Genomic DNA, 20,766 nt, shown 5'->3' with positions numbered 1-20,766 from the left:
TACACAATATAATAAAATATGATTGTTTCACACATATACATCAAAACATTGTTTATTCATTATGAAAACTTTCAAATTCATCTTTTTCATCACAGATTTCACTGAAAACAAATTCTGAAAGTTCACTCTCACTTGTACTCAAACAGTATTATCTTTGGTGCCATTAAGGCAATTCTTTTATGTGAGCAAAAAAATGCTGACATCACATTTTTTTAAATACCTTTTTATTACAGTTTCACAACTTTGGGGAAGAAAAAAAGGTTTGGTACTTTGAAACATTCAGGAAACAAAATAACTGCTTACTTGCCATAAACCCGTCCAAAGTCTTTAAAAATAGTGTTAAAAAGGAAATAAAATAAGGCTCTTCCATACATTCAATGCAAAAACATTATTCATTCATTATAAAAACTTTCAAAATCTTGTGCATCACTGCATTCACTGCCACTGAAATCAAGATTTGAAGGCTCATTCACCTGAGTCATCACTTTACTCAAACAGGATATCATCTTCACTACCATAAAGAAAATTACTTTTGACACAGTTCTTAAATGCCTTTACTACAATTTTAGTCTTAACTCTTTCCCATGAGCTTTTCACCCACTGTCATCCAATTGGAATGCTTGGTCTCTTCCTTCTTTTGGTAGGAGTCACTTTGTAGTTGACCATCTGCATCCATTTGTTGAACGTGTTGGACATGAAGCACTTGAAGGACAAATTGATAGATACATCCAGTGGTTGTAATTGGCTTGTTAGTCCACCAGGTATAACAGCCAGTTGGGTCTTCATTTGGGCAATTTTTTTTTCTTAATTGGATCAGTCTTACGTGCTCTTAAAGAATCCCATACAAGCAAGGCTGGGGCTTTCAATAACCCACTTTGACATTTAACCCACACTTTGTCTAGCCACAACTACATCCCATCATTCATCCATCCATCCATTGGGATGGAGATGAAGAAGAATACCAATTGGCAACTTCTCTTATGGCAAGGTCTTTCTTTTAAATATCAGTTTTGGTGGAAGTTTTAAACTGTTGGAACAGCATGATAATACTACTTACTATGTAATGGATTTTCTCATGCTCAATTGTTTTTATAATTATATTCTGAGTACCTCATCCATATTAGCAATTTGAGATAGCCCAAAATTTGTTGATTTTCTTGTGTTGATTATATATGCATGGGATTCTAAAATTTTATTCTCAAGCCCTTCTGGCATCCTTTGTGCTATTTTGTTTTTGTTTGTATTACTAGGTTTTTACATTTCATGAATCTGTAAGACCAAGGTGTATAACATTAAAACATCATAATTCTTTTCCTTAGCTATCTTTTTTTCCTTTGAAAAATTATCATTTTTTGTTGAAGGTACAATGCTTTGACTCATCTGTTCTGTTACACAAGGGTACAATTTTTCAAGTTCTGGCCATTTCGCTTTCTTATATCTGAATTGCATTTACACCCTTGAGCTAACTGTAATTGTTCTTCTTGCTCACGTCTTTAAAAAACTGGAAAGCAATAGATTAGTGCTACAGAGTGACCCACAATAGTATATTATTGTGCGTTTGGCATACATATGATTATGTATTAGATACTGAATAAAATGTATGAATACAAATACTTTTCCTGTGAAGAGGATGTGGGTACAATTTTAGGAAATTGTATGGTGGGTAAGTGTCACATTTTAGTGTTTTTTTTCTAAAAATTAGCAGCAATTACAATCTTCAGAGATTGAGTTCTCAACATGAGATGCTGGAGTGTAAAATCATAGATGAAGAGAAAGTAGTCATGCTGTTTTGAAGTAACTGTAGTCATAGGTATGCATGTTACAGAGTATCATGGATCTATACTCCATGAAAAGTTCTTATGATTGGTTTGTGTATATGTATGCTACATGCTATTTTTCTGAGATTCACTGTTCTAATTATTATTTTGTCATTAATTCCTTGAAGTTGAAAGTGATCTAGAATGATTTTTGAAGGTTATGGGTGTGTCATATATTAAGTTTGTCTTTCATGAATTGTGGAAAATGTTTGGGGTTTCAGTGAAATAAGCATGTTTTGGATGTATTAAGGTCAATCTGCAACTTGCTGTGATCCTATTTATTGAATCATGTACTCTGTTAGCTGCACATGGGGAGTTACAAGATGTACTCTCTACCACTAAATAACATATTGTGATGCATGAAGTAGCAACAGGAGAGGCTTACATAGTCACTGATAAATACTGTGTAAATTAATGGGCTTAATACTGCATCAGATTTGGATGGCTGAGATACGAGGTTGCTGGTGGAAACTTTAGCAATGCAGTTTGAAAGGAAACTTGAAATTAATTAAGTATACCTTTGGTATGCTGTAAGTGCATAGGTTGTACTTAATTTAGTTGTGTCAAATGCTTTATTTACATCTAAGGATGCTGGTATTGTTGCATGATTACAGTTGGAAATGTGGTTTCTCCAAGTCTTATGAGGTGATCTCCTGTTTCTCTGCATTTTTCATACATTTTGTATTTCATTGATTATATTGTCCTCCTCTTGTAGTCACGTTAGTCATGTAGTGATAATTCATTCCAGATGATGCTTATGCAAGTAGTAAGGCTTAGAGAGAGAAAGTTGTTTTGGTCTTGGGAGTTGGGGCTTTTTTTTAAAGTAGTAAGATCGTTGAATTCCGTATTGATGGGTTGTAGAAATATTGTGCAGAGACTAAAATGTTTTGGAAATAGTTAAGGTGGTGCATTCTTAAACACTTGGTTTGGTATTCTGTCTTTATCTTGGACACTATTGTTATATTTCTTCTGGTTAATATTTGTGATAACTTCTGGTATAGTTATGTCAACCTTAAATAGTTTATATTGTTTATAGCTAATACCTACTTGGATGTTTATGTATGAAAATGCAAAAAGATTAAATTGAGATATAATTTTTGTTTCTGTGTATGATCTCTCGTAGGTAGTCTGCACCAAGCTTGTAGATTGAGATAATGCTGTTCAATGTTACAGATGTATGTTAGAAAGACTGTCATGGACAGAATAGTATTTTTACATGTTGCAGTAATAACCACATTTGTATTGAATTATTTATGGATATGTTAACTTGACATTTCTGTGATTGAGTCATACTGACTGTTGTGATCTTGCAGCATCATTATAGAACCTTTGTGGTGTTGATTGTATCTTTTGTACCAGCATGATGTTCCTTGTAGCAATGGTAGTACGTTGATATACTGGAGGCATGTCATGTACTGGAATTGGTTCATTCACTTGAATGCTTAGTTTTAGTGAAGTTATTAATTGATACTGAGTGTTTCCTCTTTATGAGGGAGTGTAGGGTGTGCATCAGGTGCTGTTTCTTGGGTTATCCCATTGGTTGAATGTTTTAAAATTTGATAATTGAATTGTAAATTAAATGCATATTGATTTTATTTGGGTATTTTTCTCCCAAAGAGTTAGACTCTGTCGATAGACACGAGTTAAGTTTTAATTTTAGTCAAATTGATCATATTTGGTATTCCACATTTAATTTTCATAAAGGAGCACAGTTTCACAAGCAAACTATGGTAGTGTAATCTAAGAGTAGATGTCAGGTATAATATACTATTTCATGATTGTTGCTGTGTTGTGATGAGTTATGGTTGAGTGTAATTTCACGACAAAGGTCATATGATGCTGAGATTTGGTGATGGACACCTTCATTAATATGACTATATGATAGTAAGCTACGGAATACAGATATATGTGATAATAATTATAGAACAACAAAGCAAAACATTTTAAATAAAAGGTGTAAAAATACCCTTTAAATACAAATCTGAAAGAAATAATCGTGGAACAGTGAAGAATGTTTTTTTTTTTTTTACAAGCCTTACGATAAAGTGATTTGGCATTGGCAAAAAACAATAGACCTTAAGTAATTATTTATATTTCACTATATTAAATGGAAAATTTCTTCCTTTTTAATGGTTGCTATAAACATGACAGTAAATCCCGTTATTGCGTTAATAAAATCGGAAAAACCGTTTTGATGACGGGTGGTGCTTGTTTCAAATTATAATTTTAAAATAAGAGACGGTAATCATGAGTTTTGAGTGATCTTTTAAATACGATATTGTAATAGCCGATTGACAAGGAAAAATAGAACTAATGCAATCATTTCAATTCCGTTAGAAACAACATGAAACTGTGATAGGCACTTGAAATATAGTAAAGACGCACGAACACTTCCACAACTGTGGCGAGATTTTCCGTCTGGGTCAATGTATGCATTTAAATACATACATTTAGTTTAGGTTGTTATGCTGTGTTGCCTATCTTTGAAGTAATAATAAATAGTTATAAAAAAGCACGTTTTATATAAGCTTAATTAAACATATATTAAAATCATATGATTTATAAAAAAAACAAATTATGAAACGTTGAACTCTATATGTTGCCAATTTTTATGTATAATTTATTTTGTCAACTGCCCTTAAGGTAAACTGAAATTAAAAAAGAAAACCACTAATTTCAGGCAGACTATTTTGTGAATATTTAAGATAATGAATTTCAATGGAAGTAAATTAGGAACAGAATTTGAAACAAGAAAACTAATTACTGTGCATACTAGCGCGCGGTTATGAAGGAAACAAAGTGTCTTTGGGCGTAAAAATATCAGATGACAAATGGAACCATTCGCACCACAGTAGACAGGCCACGTGACAGTTAAAAGAGCGGGAGACAGGTAATCGTCATATGAAACCGAAGAGTCGCTGGGTTTAACTTCAGTCGCTTAAATCCACATGATTAGATTTTTGACATTAGAAAAAACACGTAGATCATGAAGGATCTCCACTGGAACAGTGGCATCTGTGGACCCACACCGCTAGAACCCGGATTTGATACCCGATGTGGATAGAGCCCAGCTTACCCCTATTCTACATGAATTATAAAATAGGTGTACCATAAAATAAATGAATAAATAACTTGATGAACATTTTACACAGTAGAATGAATTTAAACTTCTGCATGATAATATATTATGAAACAGCTAATTAAGTTATTATGTAATCGTGAAGTTTAATACCTCTCATACACGGTCGGATTTGATGAAATGTCAATATATACACGTTGTGAGATTTTGTCTACATGTTTACACTGACAAATTATTATTTAAAAGTTTTTCTTTAATTAGCTTCAATAGTCTTTGAATGCTTTGTGAAAATTTCCAAGGAAATAATAGCTAATCTACAAGTAAAATGAAGCTAGTAAAATTACGCCATTAGATGTTGGATTAGTGTAAGTTATACGTCTTTTTTCTTGTGTCTGTTTGTTTTTGGAATTTCGCACAAAGCTACTCGAGGGCTATCTGTGCTAGCCGTCCCTAATATAGCAGTGTAAGACTAGAGGGAAGGCAGCTAGTTATCATCAACCACCGCCAACTCTTGAACTACACTTTTACCAACGAATAGTGGGATTGACCATCATATTATAACGCCCCCCACGGCTGAAAGAGGGAGTATGTTTGGCGCGACGGGGATGCGAACTAATTTATAAATAGTTTATGGGTTTCTTGATAAACTAACACTAAAAACGGACTAGTTGTGGATTAGTTATGTATTGCAAAATACTGGATGACTTTTTTGTGTTAAATTTCTGGTATGGCCCTTCACATGTAGTTTACTTTTCTTTAGGTCATTTATGGGTCACAATGCTGTATTTTTATGGTCTCGTCACCCGATTCAGTATACATAGGTCATTCCTATGGCGTTGTTTTAATGACATCTGAGTTTGACATGATTACTCTCACTGTGTTGTTTTGGGTGGCTTCTGTTCAACATGTATCTGCCTTTCCTTGTGCAAGACCCAGTGTGATTCTGAGTCTCGTTTTCTTGAATTTACGTCTTCCACCTCTGTCTGTTACAATTACCCTCAGTACCACTGTTTGCCATGTTTTTTGGCAATACATGGTTTTTCTTTATTTCTTCTCAGGATTCCTGGGCCCTCTAATGTATATCTGTAGCAACCATTGTCCTGTTACTCCAATGATATTGTACATGCTCCACATGCGGTTTTTTACTGCAGTTAGTGTGCCAATTGTGAAATGGTATTTATACCCTTGAGACTGAGCTTCCACACGTATGTAGGCCACTGGTTTCCTATTGCCATTTCCAAACAGGAGTCAGATGGTTCTTTTATCAGCTCCTTCTCTAAAATATTCAGGTGCAATGGTTGAACACTTTGAAGAGGTCCTTCCTTCATCCTCACGAATATTTTGTACATCTGGGTGTTTTCTTCAACATCTATACCACTTGTGCTCTACTTTTCCTCTCAGACTTTATTCTATGGCACTGGCTTTTCTGACTGTCCTATCTGCTCCCTTCCTTCTTACTGGCGACATTCTATAGCCTTTGGGGAGTGTTCATTTCTGATATCTTTCAAACCTTTTGGCAAGGCTTCTTCCTAGCCTGTTGAAATTGGTTACCTCATTTTCTCCAGCTACAGGTGGTCCCTTCTCCTCTTTTCTTTTGTCCCAACCTGCTACATAAATCCAGTCGTCAGTGGTGCTCCATTTTTTGTGAAGTCTGTGACTAGATTTTCCAGTTACTTTTGCAGAGTAACTTCACATTTAACCTGTTCTATGTTGCCCTTCTTTAGCCATCCATATACATAAATGGAGAATATTTTCTCCTGAGCACTGACTTGAAGCTACTGGGCTTTTCATCCAACAGTTGCCTCATGAGTGTCTCATATGTCTGTTTCAGAGGGCTTCTCCAATCTTCTTGATGTTGAGTGTTGCGTACCATTATCTCATACCTTCACTTTTAACTGTCTCTGCATGGTCTTCACTTCCTCTGTTCTTTCCATGTTCATCCATTCCTTTCTTCTCCATTGACCACCAAGGCATCCATTGCTCCCAGTCTGAGATATTATCATGGGTCTTCCTGCCCTCACATTATATTCATTTGCACCTCTGTTCTCTGTTTGTATGTTCCTTGTTTCACCTCCATTTGATGGCATATTTCTTTCTCCTCCCATCTTGTGGTTATTGTAGGTCAAATAATTTTGTCCACAAGTTTATCATGTCCTTTTACCATTTCTTATTCCTTTTCCAGATCATACTTTCCTTCCTACAGCCTCTGTGGCTCGTGATGTTCAGGTCTCCTTTATCCTATCTGCCAGTCCTTAGTTTTTCATTTCTGCCCTCCTCTTGAACTGGGTGGACTCCTCTGTCTTGCCAGTACCCTCCATTATGTTGCTTCCTTGGCTTGCTTTCAGGGTCTTCATTCTCATCTGTTTGACCCTTTGCAACCTTTCTGTTCTCATGATCCTTTCCAAGTTAGCCTAACCACTTGCGTGCCTCTCCTCAGATGTACTGATATTTTCCTTTCAGTTTTGGATGATTATGGGGGGATATGTCTGTGATTCCCTTATACAGGTCCCTCCTCAAATTCATTGTGGGATTCAAGCTAATATTGTGAGAAGAGGGAGAGTATTGTATTTGAAGTTAAAATTTTCCAAAATGAAAATATGTTTCTGATAGATACTTCCTTTGCTCACTCTTTCCACCTTTTATTTCAACTATCTTCCAGTGTTTTTGTCTTCTGCTAAACTTTACAACAATAGTTTGAGAGTAGCCCATATAGGGAGTTACGTGCATTACATGATAGTAGTACTCTCATATCGGTGGAGAAGTGATACATAGTGATTTACATGAGATCATGTTGGAACTTTGGATTCTAAAGAGGGAGGGTTGAAGGCTTGTTGTATGCATTGAAAAACAAAATGAGAAAAGCTAATCTTGTGAGAGGAGATAAGTACCTGCTGTGAGTATCATTTTCATTTTGGAAAATTGTAACTTTCAATTTTTCATAACATTTATTAGAATTCTGACTTCCTAAATATGCTTATTTCCCAAAATTCACGTTAAATCAAAATAGTCTATATGCTCAAACCATCCACTTTTGGTGTTCTGCCACCCTTCCTCCTCACTGTCAGTGTTTTAGTTTGTAACTGTTGTTTCTCGTAAGTGAGGATTGTACTAGAACAGTAGAGTGAGCAACCTGTACTATTATGAGCAGCATAGTACAATTTGTGGAGGTTAGTTACATGATTTTCACATGTTCTGAAATGATACAAAAGCAAAGAGGTATAACAGACTGCTGTGCTGTTAACAAAAAAAAAAAGTAATGCTCAGAGAGCATATTGAAGTTGAGTAAGAGGAGGTAAGAACCTACTGGAAATCCTTTTCCTTGTGGGAAAATGTTAACACTCAGGCATCAGAAAAGTGTTGAACTTTTCTGGCTCATGATTGCTGGTTTTTTAAAAATAATATTTTATGGTTACCCACTGCACTGTCTCCAGTAAAAGACTTATCTGGCTGGTGGTCAAATGGGGTCACCATGCCGTGGATTTTCCCCTCCCCTTTTTGCTTTTTAGTGGACAACAGGAGAGTTACCACTTACCAGTGTCCACTCAGTGAGGTGGTGGACAATGGAGAATCCTCACCAGTTGGGTTGAGCACATATAGTGAGAATTGGAATGGTGGTGACACTTTCAGTGTGGTAAAGGTCCCTCACAAAGTACACCCCAGAACTAATCTGCCCTCCTGTTGCAGCTATAGCCTGTTCAGTACAGTTGAAGCATGCACACATGATGCAGTCTTTCTGCTTTTTAATCACACTATATATATTGGCCTGTTAACTGCTTATGTGCAGGTGCTTGGATAGTCATGTTATCATTCTATTTGTCCTTGTAATACATTGGGTTCATTTGCCTTTCCTTCCCTTATGTTGAAGAGTATATCTTGGACAAGATGAGATGTTGTCTTCTGCTTGTGTGCTCCTATGGAGTCCTTGTCATCACATGATACATTTCATGGATTTATTTTTGGGCACTTTTAGAAGGAAGGTCCTCTAGGTAATTTCTTGTGCTTGTCTCTCAACTATTTCAACATGAGAATCTAGTATTTCCGTGTGCATAACTGAGTTGTCTCAAAAGTTAATATTTTCCTTATATGTAGTTCTATCAAACACATTAATTTAGGTGAATGTTATCTCAAGTTTAGTGGCATACAAATCTCATATGCAAAGATGCGAGGTCGATAGCATTCTGTATGTGGAGTTTAGTATCTATCAGGAATGTATTTTCAGGTAAGAAAAATGTTAATTTCATATGGACATCAATTTGGAAAAGTGGACGAGTTTCCATTTCACCTGGAACTTCAGTTCTTGTGTGTGTGCAAACAAAAGTTTTACCTTTGAGTTTCTGGAAGTGATGTGTGTAAATAATTTCAATCATACTTATATGATAAGGCTGAGCATAGTATGGTAGTTAATATGCTGATCTGTGGAACTGAGATTCTGTGTTTTTATTTTGTTTTTGCAAAAGAAAAAAGAGTATTTTGCCATGCTTATAACATAGAAATAAGCATGTGTGTGACACTGAAAACATAAGTTACAGATTTATTAAGGAAGCTCCCATCGACTATTCATAGACTGAAAACATAATGAAGAAATAAAAACAATGATATGTTTCAATTACATTTCAAACCTGAAGAACCAAATATACAATTTTTATGAACACCTACAATTAATGTTCACTCATGACAAACTAAAGCTTTCAGGAACCTTCTTTGTGAAACTTAAGAAACAGATACACATTGTCTGACAAGATTCTTAATTTATATGCAAAAACGACTCGCTTGATTCTTAATTGTTCTTGTAACAAGCAAAGTGAAAAAAATCATTTAGATTAGACAGATTTTAAAATAGGCCATAATGCTCAGAGGTCTAAAAAGACTTGAAAACTAGCTGTTGATGAATGTGTTCGTACTGTAAACAGCTTTGTAAGCTGGAAGAATTAGAATATACTAGATAAAGCCTAGCATTTAAAAATAATCATTCACATACAAAATGGATTTGAATAAAATTGCAAAACATGTATATATTCAACTAGATTCCTGTAAAGGTAATGCAATATCAGGGTGTTTGAGAGTTAAATCAAAGAAGCTTAAGTCCAGACCTAACATTAAAACTTGGATAAAAGAGCTCACCATTGCAGAAGGATGTCAGTGAAACATCAGATTAATTCTCCTATAAGATAAAGAAACAAATTTGAAGGTCATCAGAAACCTAATAAGACAGCAGTTCTTAAGATACTTTTACGTAAGATTTAATTTCTTTAAAATTAAAGAGTGGCATGGAAATTTTATAAGAATAACTACATAACTTTTATTGTCTTGAATATTTTAAATGAAATAGAACATGTAGTATGATGCATTATCAAAAGGGCTTTTCAATGAATCTATGAAAACATATATTTTTAAAATGCTTTTGTTTTATTTTGTATTATAGTTACTTTAAAAATATATAAAAAAAAAAGAAGTTTATGGAAAAAGGTAAAAATCTTCACTGTTATACTGAACACAACCTGATACTTTTTGGAAAATATAAGAAAACTATTTTGATTTCAATAATATTGTGACTTTATGAATGGTTCAGTTGGGAATATCAGTTTTTTGCCAAATTGATTATGCAGAAAATCTATAAAAACATATATTTCTGGCCAGTAAGATTATAAAAACCCTGTGGTTTTCTCCTACAGCTTACCTTTCTTTAAAATAGACTTTGTTTTCTTGCTTATTTAGTTTATGTTTACTTTCTAGGAAGATTCTTGACAGAAGAAAGTAATGAAATGAAGATACCAAACTTCTCCAGTTTTGATCTGTGTCAGCCCTTGTGGTAGGACATGAAGACAGGCAATGCCATTTGTCGTTTAACATAAAAAATCTTTTATGAAAAGTGTCCTCTAACAAGGGAAGATATAGGTAATTATTAGTGGAGATCATATTAATTATTATAATGTACAAATAAAATTATGTGCTTAACAATACATTTTGAAATAATACTTGTGTAGACTTTACACATTTTATGATGTATAAAACTAATAAAAAACCTGTGAAGGTGGTAAGAAGCTACTTTTTTTTATCAAGATGATGATGGGACATTTTGCTCAATACCAGAGTTTATTAAACCTGCTAGGCTTCAATATACAGAGAAGTTGAAGGAACACTATTATATCGGTTGTTTAAGAAGTAACAAGATGGAAGGTGTGTAATACACTAGGTGATAGAAAATTGCATGTTGTTGTAATTACAGTTGTGAAAAAGGGAGTTGGAAAGTTTAACATGTGAATGATAATGGTTTAAGTGCTTTTATTACTTTGGTTTGTATGCACACACACATTATTTTCTTTTTGTTATACATTTTTTGTAAAAATATTGTAAGATAATCATACCTTCATGTTCCTTTGATGTTGAATAGTGTAAAAAATGGGGTTATTATGAGCCATAATGTTGGTCCTTAAAGAATATTTGTTTATTTATTTTTCAAATAATTTTTTTGCACTTCATTAGTTTTAAATTTAAAGAGGTTTCTATAAAATAAACGTTGATGTAATCATTTATGTAAAATAAATGATGAGTATGTCTTGAAGTATGGATATTTCATGTAAAGTAAATTTTATGAAATTGAATATGTATCTATAATTTGAACAAATAGAATTAATCATTTTATGCTCACCTGAAGGAGGTTCCCAAGCCTTTGACACTCAAAGAACATCATATACAGAACAAGCAAAAAAAACTATCTTCTATTTATGCTCTTGAATAGTAAAGACTTATTCCTCTTTTTACTTATACTAACACTTAATGATTCCATTCTAAAATAACTGTATTTGAATTATAATAATCTTGTCTTCAGTGTACTTATACCAATACTTGACATTTCAACACTTTAGTAATTGTACTGCATGTGGGTTATCATCAGTTGAATTATAAATTGGATAGGAATAACCTTAACATTGATATGAAAGAATAGATTTTGATGTAATAGTTGATCAGTCTCTAAAACCATCCAAGGAATGTACTGTTGCAATAGGATTTTAGGTTGTTACTTTAAAAATATTAAATAAAAATCGAAAGAAGCTATAATTTCATTGTACAGGCCACTAGTTATGCCACATTTGAAACATTGTACTGGGCTCCTAAGGAAAGACATTGAATTGTTGGAAAGGGTTTAGAGATGGGATGCTAGAATAGTGCCTGAAATGGAGGGGTTTTCATATGAGGAAAGGCTTAAAACTGTCAACTTGTTTCATTTTGAAAAACAAGAAGAGTTAGAAGGTGTCTGATTGAGGTGTTTAAGATTCTAAAAAGAATTGATGATGTTGATGCATCATCATTTTATATTTAACAGTGAGAATAGTATAAGTAGGGGACACAAGAATAAATTTTGGCAACATTGGAATCATCTTCAGTTCAAATAATTTTATTTTTCTAAAAGGGTTGGTTGCCTTTGAAAGGTGTTACTTTCAGATATTCTAGAGGCAGTAAATTTAAACGAGTTTAAAAAAGTACTTTAAGTTGTTTTTTTATGTTAGAATGTGGAGCAGCTTAGATGGACCAATAGGCCCCATGTTGTCCCAGAATGTTGTGTTATTGTTACACAATTTACCTGCACTAACACTTGAAATTTGAACAACTTATTAACTGTACTGTGATTGCTACATAAATCAGGTATAGATACGACAATGTTAGATAAAGTTACACTTCTTTCTTTTGTTATTAAAGTCCTAATGGCCTCTTAAGATGCTAATTGCATAATCTGCTTTGTGGAAGGTAATAATTGACTCATTTAACCCTGTCACCACACATACCTCTAACTGTGCATGACACGAGGTTTTACTGTCTCATATTAAAACTTTTATTATACTGCTTTTTGTTTATGTTATATCAATTAAAATAAGATAAAATCTCTGCTAATAATACATGTTCTAATAGAATATAAGTTTTAAGTTCTTAATTCTACAATGCAATATTAACAAAAATACTGAATTTTACTTAACATGACACGTTTTCCTATCACCTTTTATTTTTTCTATTTTATCCACCACCTGTTCAAAAAAAAAAAAGTGTGAAATTAAATGTAAATTGTTCTCTATAAAATGATCATTGCTCAGACAAACCGTTTTTATAAGTCTTGAATTTTTTTCATTTACAGAGGTATGAAATAAGAAATCAGACTTCTCATGTCACACCTGTTTGTTACATCCTCTGTTTCATAATTTGTTAGTAGTTATCCTTTATGTTTAATTTTGTTTGTTTGTTTTTCGCACAAAGCTACTCGAGGGCTATCTGTGCTAGCCGTCCCTAATTTTGCAGTGTAAGACTAGAGGGAAGGCAGCTAGTCATCACCACCCACCGCCAACTCTTGGGCTACTCTTTTACCAACGAAAAGTGGGATTGACCGTAACTTATAACGCCCCCACGGCTGGAAGGGCGAGCATGTTTTGGCGCGACTCGGGCGCGAACCCGCGACCCTCAGATTACGAATTGCACGCCTTAACGCGCTAGGCCATGCCAGGCCCTTATGTTTAATGATATGTTACCCATAACCAATAGGAAGTCAAGTTCTGAATGGTTAAATGTCAGTTTCAACTCAGAGTACAATCATTGTTCCGATAGAAAGTTAATGATCAGTTTTGATGAATTTGTAATGACTGTTGCTGCATGGTTAGAAAGCCAGAAACATTTTGACAGATAAGGGAATATGCCTACTGTGTGCATCATTAGTATATATTATTTTGGACATTTTGTAGTTGAATAAAATTTATTAAATGCAATACTATGAGTGGTATAAAATATTTAGTTAGCTTTCTTGGATAGTTGAGAGAAATAAAAAAAAAAGATTGGATAAATATTTTATTTCTTGTTTCTCATGTTTGTTCATGGTGTATAATTATAAAAGTAACAAAAATGTAAAAACAGAATATGTTTTGGTTGAGATAGGGTAGAGAGAAAACATATAAAATATATAGTTTTAGTGAACAAAAACATTTTAAACATACTAAGGATGTTTTAGGGATTAACAAACGAATTTTCGATTTTTAGATGAGTGAAAGTATTTTTAATTTCAACATGAAAATTACTTTGCACATGAACTATTCAAAACAAATACACAATGTATTTTGTTTGTTTGTTTGTTTTGGAATTTCGCACAAAGCTACTCGAGGGCTATCTGTGCTAGCCGTCCCTAATTTAGCAGTGTAAGACTAGAGGGAAGGCAGCTAGTCATCACCACCCACCGCCAACTCTTGGGCTACTCTTTTACCAACGAATAGTGGGATTGACCGTCACATTATACGCCCCCACGGCTGGGAGGGCGAGCATGTTTGGCGTGACTCGGTCGCGAACCCGCGACCCTCGGATTACGATTCGCACGCCTTACGAGCTTGGCCATGCCAGGCCCTCACACACAATGTATTCATAGATAAATTTTTATTTTACTTCATTAAGAGTACTACACTAAAAATATAAATTTTTATGTGTGAAAGACATATAATATCAGCTAAAAGACTGCTTGCTAAATTGTGTAACATTCATACAATATAATGAAATATAGAAGCATTCAATCTAAAAAGACTATAAATGTGTACAAAGAGGTCACATGGTTGGTCATATAGACTGAACTTGTACTGAGAGACTTAAATGATTAAGTAGTAATGTCTTTCAATTCAAAGCCAAAAGTTTATTTTTAAGATATACTCTACTTCCAATTTTTGATACCTCTTTTGAAGCAAAAATCCTAAAACAAAGTAATCCATGTATGTCAACTGATACTATGAAGTTACAATATAAAAGATATATTGATTAAATCAGCCATGTGGATGATGAAAACTTCAAGTGTTTTTTATTTTTCGTTTAAGGCAAAATTCTTAAACAAAATAGCCCATGTATTCAGTCAGAAAGTTCCTGGGTTATAATACAAAAAAGTTATGGTCACTGTACCAGCCAGTTCTGGTTGATGTATGCTAATGAACAGACATACATGTGTAGCAGTGGTTCCCAACCCTTTTTATGCCCTGCACCCCTAAAAAATTTTAATATGTTCCTGCCCCCTCACAGTAATTATTTATTTAAGAATAAAGGTGAAAATGGCTAAAACAAATGTTATCTTGCACCCTCTGGAATGCTTTGTTGCACTCCTTGAGGGTACAAGTACCCCTGGTTGGAAACCATTGATGTATAGGGTGTCATTTTCATAATAAGACTTAGACTTGTCAATTTTACACTTTAGTAGCTACATTGTGATTTTAATGTCAGAGATTAGTAAAACCAGTTTGACAATGAAGTTACATACAAAATAAGATTTTACTCTTCAGCTTGATCTTGTAACATTGGACCTTATGAAGTTACAACAGGAAAACCTAAGCTGAAATTGGCTAACTTTATTGCCGATAGATGCACTGCAAATTCTGTGAAAATAGAGGAGAATTCTACTTTTAAATAACAGCACTATGATTAACATATTGTATAACTGTTAAATTTGTAAGGGTGAACTATATAAGAATCACAGTAAATTTTAATAAATTTACGTATTTAATGATAAACAGAATGTGCAATTGTATTGTACTTACATTACATTGTACTTACTTTTTGCTAACTGTATTCTAGTGTAATGATTTAATTTTTTGTTCACATACAGTAACACAGACCAATTCCACACTTCCTCTAAATGTTCTTTGAATATATTGTTAGTTTTTTTAAGGTACTATTTCTAGGCTGTTTCACTTTTCATTATCTCTTCTGTAATTTTATTGATTAAGACTTTGGTCTTCTTATATTAACATGTGCAGATCAAATTGCACTGGTCATGACATTTTTAAGGTTGTATTCAAAAGTTAATTGAACTACAATACTGTGCAAAATGTCGGGACAAAGTCAAAATTTAGATTTCAGGCTGCTTTCTTGTCTGTCCAGTATATGCTGTAGTTTGTGTCATTCTTTTTAAAGCTTTTTTCAGTTGAATCTATTTCCCACAATTTCCTTTCTTTACTCCACTGCTTTGTCTGCGATTTCTTACACTTTTTTCTTAACTCATTGGGTTTGAATTATGTTCCAATGGGTCTTTCATTTGTTGTCACCTTCTTTCTGTCATTTTCAGGTGTCCTCACTCCAATCATATGCCTTCCCTTTACCCCACATATTAACCATGTAGTCTGTTAGAGGTACTTCATCTGTTGAGAACTGGGACTGCATGTCATATGTTCATCTCCCATTGTCTAATTGGGTAGTTATTTCTTCTTTGTGGGGACTTTCATTCACCTATTATCATTCTTCAATCTTTCTTGAGATAGTGATTTGGTAAGTTACCCTTTATTATCAACGCCTCTTATTCTTCAGGGCCATGTCCCTCTTTTTCTTTATAGATCTCACATTGTGGCAAGTGGTGCTGATCCAAATATACTTAAACTAATCAAAGCTGCACCAAAAGGCCATGATAGGTTTATAATCATGATATGGTTGTTTCACTGGTTTGTCTGACCTGGACTGTAGTCATCCATGGACTACATTGGTGAAGCAGAAAGGGATAGTACCCATTTTTACTTACCTTGTATTGAATAAATTGATATGGTCTCTTTTCAAAAAAGGGTTTTGTGGTCAGCCATTGCATTCAGTATTGTTATTCCCCCAGATTCACCACTGTGGTTCTGCCACCTTTTCACTTTAGAGGAGTTTGGAAATCTTGGCCACTTTCCAGTTCCATGTTTCCAAGGTGGTGGACCACAGCAGCATCTTCCTGAATGAGAAGCTGTATATAAACTAAACCAATCAGTTGAGAGTAGGTTGATGGTGTTTGCTTCTATAGAAGACATGTTGTCCTGTCCTTTGTTTTATATATCTTGAGAATGAACCATCAAAATTGCAGTTCAGCCATCTGATAGGAATCTCTAATACTACTTCTACATGAATGTTGGTTTCCAGTGACCAGGTTATGGATTTAGACCTGAACCAATCAACATACATCCTCACAAATATATTACACATGAGCCTATTCCTTTACTCAATTACACTCTTGTTATTCCATCCATGTTTTGGGTCACAGTGGTGGTACTTGCAGATATATTAACAGATTTGGATTATAGTTAGTTCTTATATGAACGGCAAAATATAGGGCTTGAAGTTATCACTGGCACACTAGCAGGTTGCTGGTTTGTGTTGCATTTTATTTTGTAAAATTAAGAGCTCTTGAAACATTGATAATGCACACCTTATAAAGAAGATTTTCAGATATGTGTATTTCAGTTGTTTACATAACAAGATTCTGCACATAGGAGGAAACTATAATTGTGATTAACAAGGTTGTTTCTCATAAATTGCATGTTTACGTTTGTTTTCTACATTCCTCTTAATTCGTGCATGATTAACACAAATTTTACATATAATATTTTAATGCTTTCATAACTTTTGGAATTTAAAACATAATTTTTGTTAATATAATTTTTTTTAATATAGTGTGACTATCAGCAGTGATATACTGTATACTTTGTCAATACAGGTACTTATGATCTAGATACAGCAGTTTCTTCTTGAATCAAGCATATTTTAGCTTTTGTGAAATAGTTCTAATAAAAATGGGTTTTAATATTTCAAAATATTTTAACATAAAGCCTTATTCAGAAGATTTATAGAAGGGAGTAACAGTTGAATCTCCAAGCTGTGGGAGAGGGTGTAAACTAGATGTTTCAGAGAGACATTTCAAGTTATTCTTGATTAACACATATACAAAAATTATGCCCTTTCATAAGGCATCAGCTGCATTGGATAGTTAGTTTAACATCAGCTTTGTTTGTATCCCTGTGTCTTTTGTGAAATGGTGCTCCTGTTTATACGTGAACAAGATATATATATTTATTATGAACATTTAACACTTGAAAAAATTTTGGCACATTCACATTCCAGAATTATAATGTTATTGCAAGTAGGAGTCCTATATTTATTGGTAAGAAAAAGTTTATCTTGCAACCCTTTGCTATCATCTTCGAAAATTAAAGGTGAGACCTAAGATACGGTGTATAGTTTGACCAATGGTTAAGACTTGGCTTATGCAAAATGCTAGATGGTATGGTATCAAAGTGTAGGTAATATTCAATATCTGTCACAAAAAAAAATTAGGAGATGTCTCTTGTGGTCAGCATTATACTTCATATTATTTGGGTACATGCTAAAACTTAGATTATATAAAATATGTAATTTGGTCAGTATTCAAGACCTAGCTTTTGTACAAGACTAATAATTATCAACTTCAGTTACAGACATTGATACTTCAATATTAGTTCGATTAATTGATCTTTTATTTAACATGGTTTGCATGATCTATTAGCTCACCCCTTTTATTTTGAGTAGTTTGTGACTTTGAGTTTTAAAGCCTCTAATTTGCCTGTTTTGAAGAGTATATTTTCTTTTTTATTTTTAAAAATCCTTGTTATTTTTCATTTATTTTTAATACAAGTCTACATATAGTTTAGGTAAATGTAAACTTGAAATCCCAGAATTCAACATTTTGTGAACTACAATTTCTCAGAGAGCACTTTTGCGAGGTATTACATTTTTGCCAGGTTTTAAATTTTTATAGGGAAGCATGTAGACTCAAAACTGTTAGCTCTGCTGATGCATTTAACTGCAGTTACACCTGTAGTTGTTCTTTGTATTAAAAGCACACAATAATAATTTTATTTTTGTATCCAAGAACTTTTCTACATGTTATTCCTTTTTGTGTTTGTTGACATTTTAAAATAATAACAAAAGAGAACAAATTATCATTAATTGAGAACTTTCGTATTTGGGCATCACAATAAAACATTTTGTTGGATATATATTCTACATTAATTATATCATATTATGAGTGCATGAAAAGGGAAACGAAATAAGAAATTGTTTCAACAATATATTCTTCTTATTCAGTATTAAATCAATTAAGGAAATATAAACCTGGTCACAAGGTTTTATGAGTTAGTAAAAATTATTTTAAACGAAAATAGAAATTAAGTTCAGCTAACATTTTTATTTCTTCCATAAGAGATTGTATATCAATTTATATGTCACTAAAAGCAAATGTTGCCATTTAAATTTGGGAGTTCACTGTCATCTGGTATATGTACATTAGGTCACCTACAGCTGATTTCTTGTTCAAAATTTCCTCAAGCCATTTGTGTATAGAAGTTGTGCCAAAAAAAAATATTCCCCCTTGAAACTTTTCTTGTTATATTCTTTGTTAGATAACAGAAAAATATGTAAAAATATGTTTTTTAGAACATACTTAATGAGATATGTTTTAATAGTATCTCAAATCCTAAGTATAACACTTGCTTCTGTAAATACCTGAACTTTTCATTCAGTTGGCATTCACTAGGATTTCAGTATTGCTTCACATCGACATTGCATGCGTTCAGTGAGTTTGTGCAAATATTACAGAGTGATTGACTACCATCCTTCTTTGGGTACTTCAAAAAGTTTATCTGCTATGTTTGGCTTGCAAGCTTTCATTAATCTTGGTTTGATATCAGGTGATTGATCTGGCCATTCCATAACATTGATCTTCTTATTTCCACGATATCTTTTCCTTTGTATGATGCAGTGTGAAGTGAGTTGACTGGTTTGACAGACATGACTTTTAGAATTGAGCTGTTTATTTTAAAAGAGGATTTGTACATATCTTCTTCCTGTGAATTAGGACATTCAGAAGACATATTATTATGTGCAGCCTGGAGGGTCTGAAACCTTTATTCATGGGTTATTAGTCAGACTTCTAAATAAGTAGTCAGCCTGAAATGTCTCTTTTTGTGTAGTGAAGCAATTCTTGAATGAGTGTCGAGTCTTGTCTTTTAATTACTATCTAATTCACTGTTGGAATGAAATCATCTTTTGTTATGATATGCAAATGTTACAAGTTAGAAAAGTTTGGGAATATTTGGAAGCATGTAAAACATGATATACAAAAAGGAATCTTTGAGGATATTTGAGATTAGTAATATTTATCTTGCAAACCTGTTACTTTTATATTAAAATCTTGCTGAAGTATGTGTGTTATAATGCATTTAGCATTTGAGGCATCTCGAAACAGATACAACCATTTTTAAGTGTGTTGCTCTTACAGTAAAATTCCTTAGTACTACAATTGTAGACATTTTGGGGAAATCTGAAAGTAGTAAAACATGATATATGGTCTTCAGAATATGTCAGTGTTATACTAAAATGTTTTTATACATACATATATATGCATTGTTGTATCTAAGGGAAGCTTAGAAAAAACATTATTCATAAATTGCATAAAAAAAGGAATGTAACATTGCAATGCTTTGTGTATGCATGAGCTTAGTTGGAGGAAAGGGATAAATGACCATCCCAAAATTCTGAGAGATCCATTACCTTTACATTCTTTTTAAATATATACTTGAATTTCTCATTCATTTTCAATACCTGTGTGTTTTACAAGTTTAATTTAGGCTAAGGTGAATAACTTAAAGCTTTTATTTGCAAGAAGGGTTTTCTTTTTTTGAAGTTCTCTCCCATCCAACTCCATACTGTTGGTTATGCACTGATATGTTTTAACATCATTTGTAAATTTTACAGACTTGATTAAAAGAGAAAAGAAAAAATGAATGTAGTGAGTGACACTTGTGAAAAAAGTGACTACAGCTTTTTGTTTCACACTTCAAAGTTTGTATCCATTGAAATAATTATATCTTTTATCATTTTTTAATAGGAGACACAATTTTGAAATTCTACTTGTACATTCTTTATCTGCTCATGGATACAAATTTTCTTTATTAGTTTTATAACCAAGAATGATAAATAGCTAATAGTTTGCTTTTCTAACTAGTCATTATATAAAGATTCTTGTAACTACAAAAGAAGACTGGTTAATTATTTATATCAAGGTTATTGAGTACTCACGTACAC

The 20,766-nt window shown here is 33.2% G+C and overlaps 1 long non-coding RNA gene across 1 annotated transcript in view; it reads right to left on the bottom strand.

The window, feature by feature from the left end:
- Nucleotides 1-11,058, bottom strand: part of LOC143226171 (uncharacterized) — a 52,865-nt gene extending 41,807 nt beyond the window's left edge. The window contains exons 1-2 of the long non-coding RNA XR_013014412.1: nucleotides 10,574-11,058; nucleotides 10,018-10,057 (exon numbers count right to left, since the gene is read on the bottom strand). This is a non-coding gene — a long non-coding RNA (uncharacterized LOC143226171). The remainder of the gene's footprint in view (nucleotides 1-10,017; nucleotides 10,058-10,573) is intronic.
- Nucleotides 11,059-20,766: the final 9,708 nt, after the last annotated feature.

The sequence above is a fragment of the Tachypleus tridentatus genome, chromosome 9 (genome assembly GCF_004210375.1).
Source record: "Tachypleus tridentatus isolate NWPU-2018 chromosome 9, ASM421037v1, whole genome shotgun sequence".
NCBI classification, from domain to species: Eukaryota; Metazoa; Arthropoda; class Merostomata; order Xiphosura; family Limulidae; genus Tachypleus; species Tachypleus tridentatus.
Note: the sequence above shows the minus strand (reverse complement) of the source record. Positions and strands in the feature narration are given on the sequence as shown.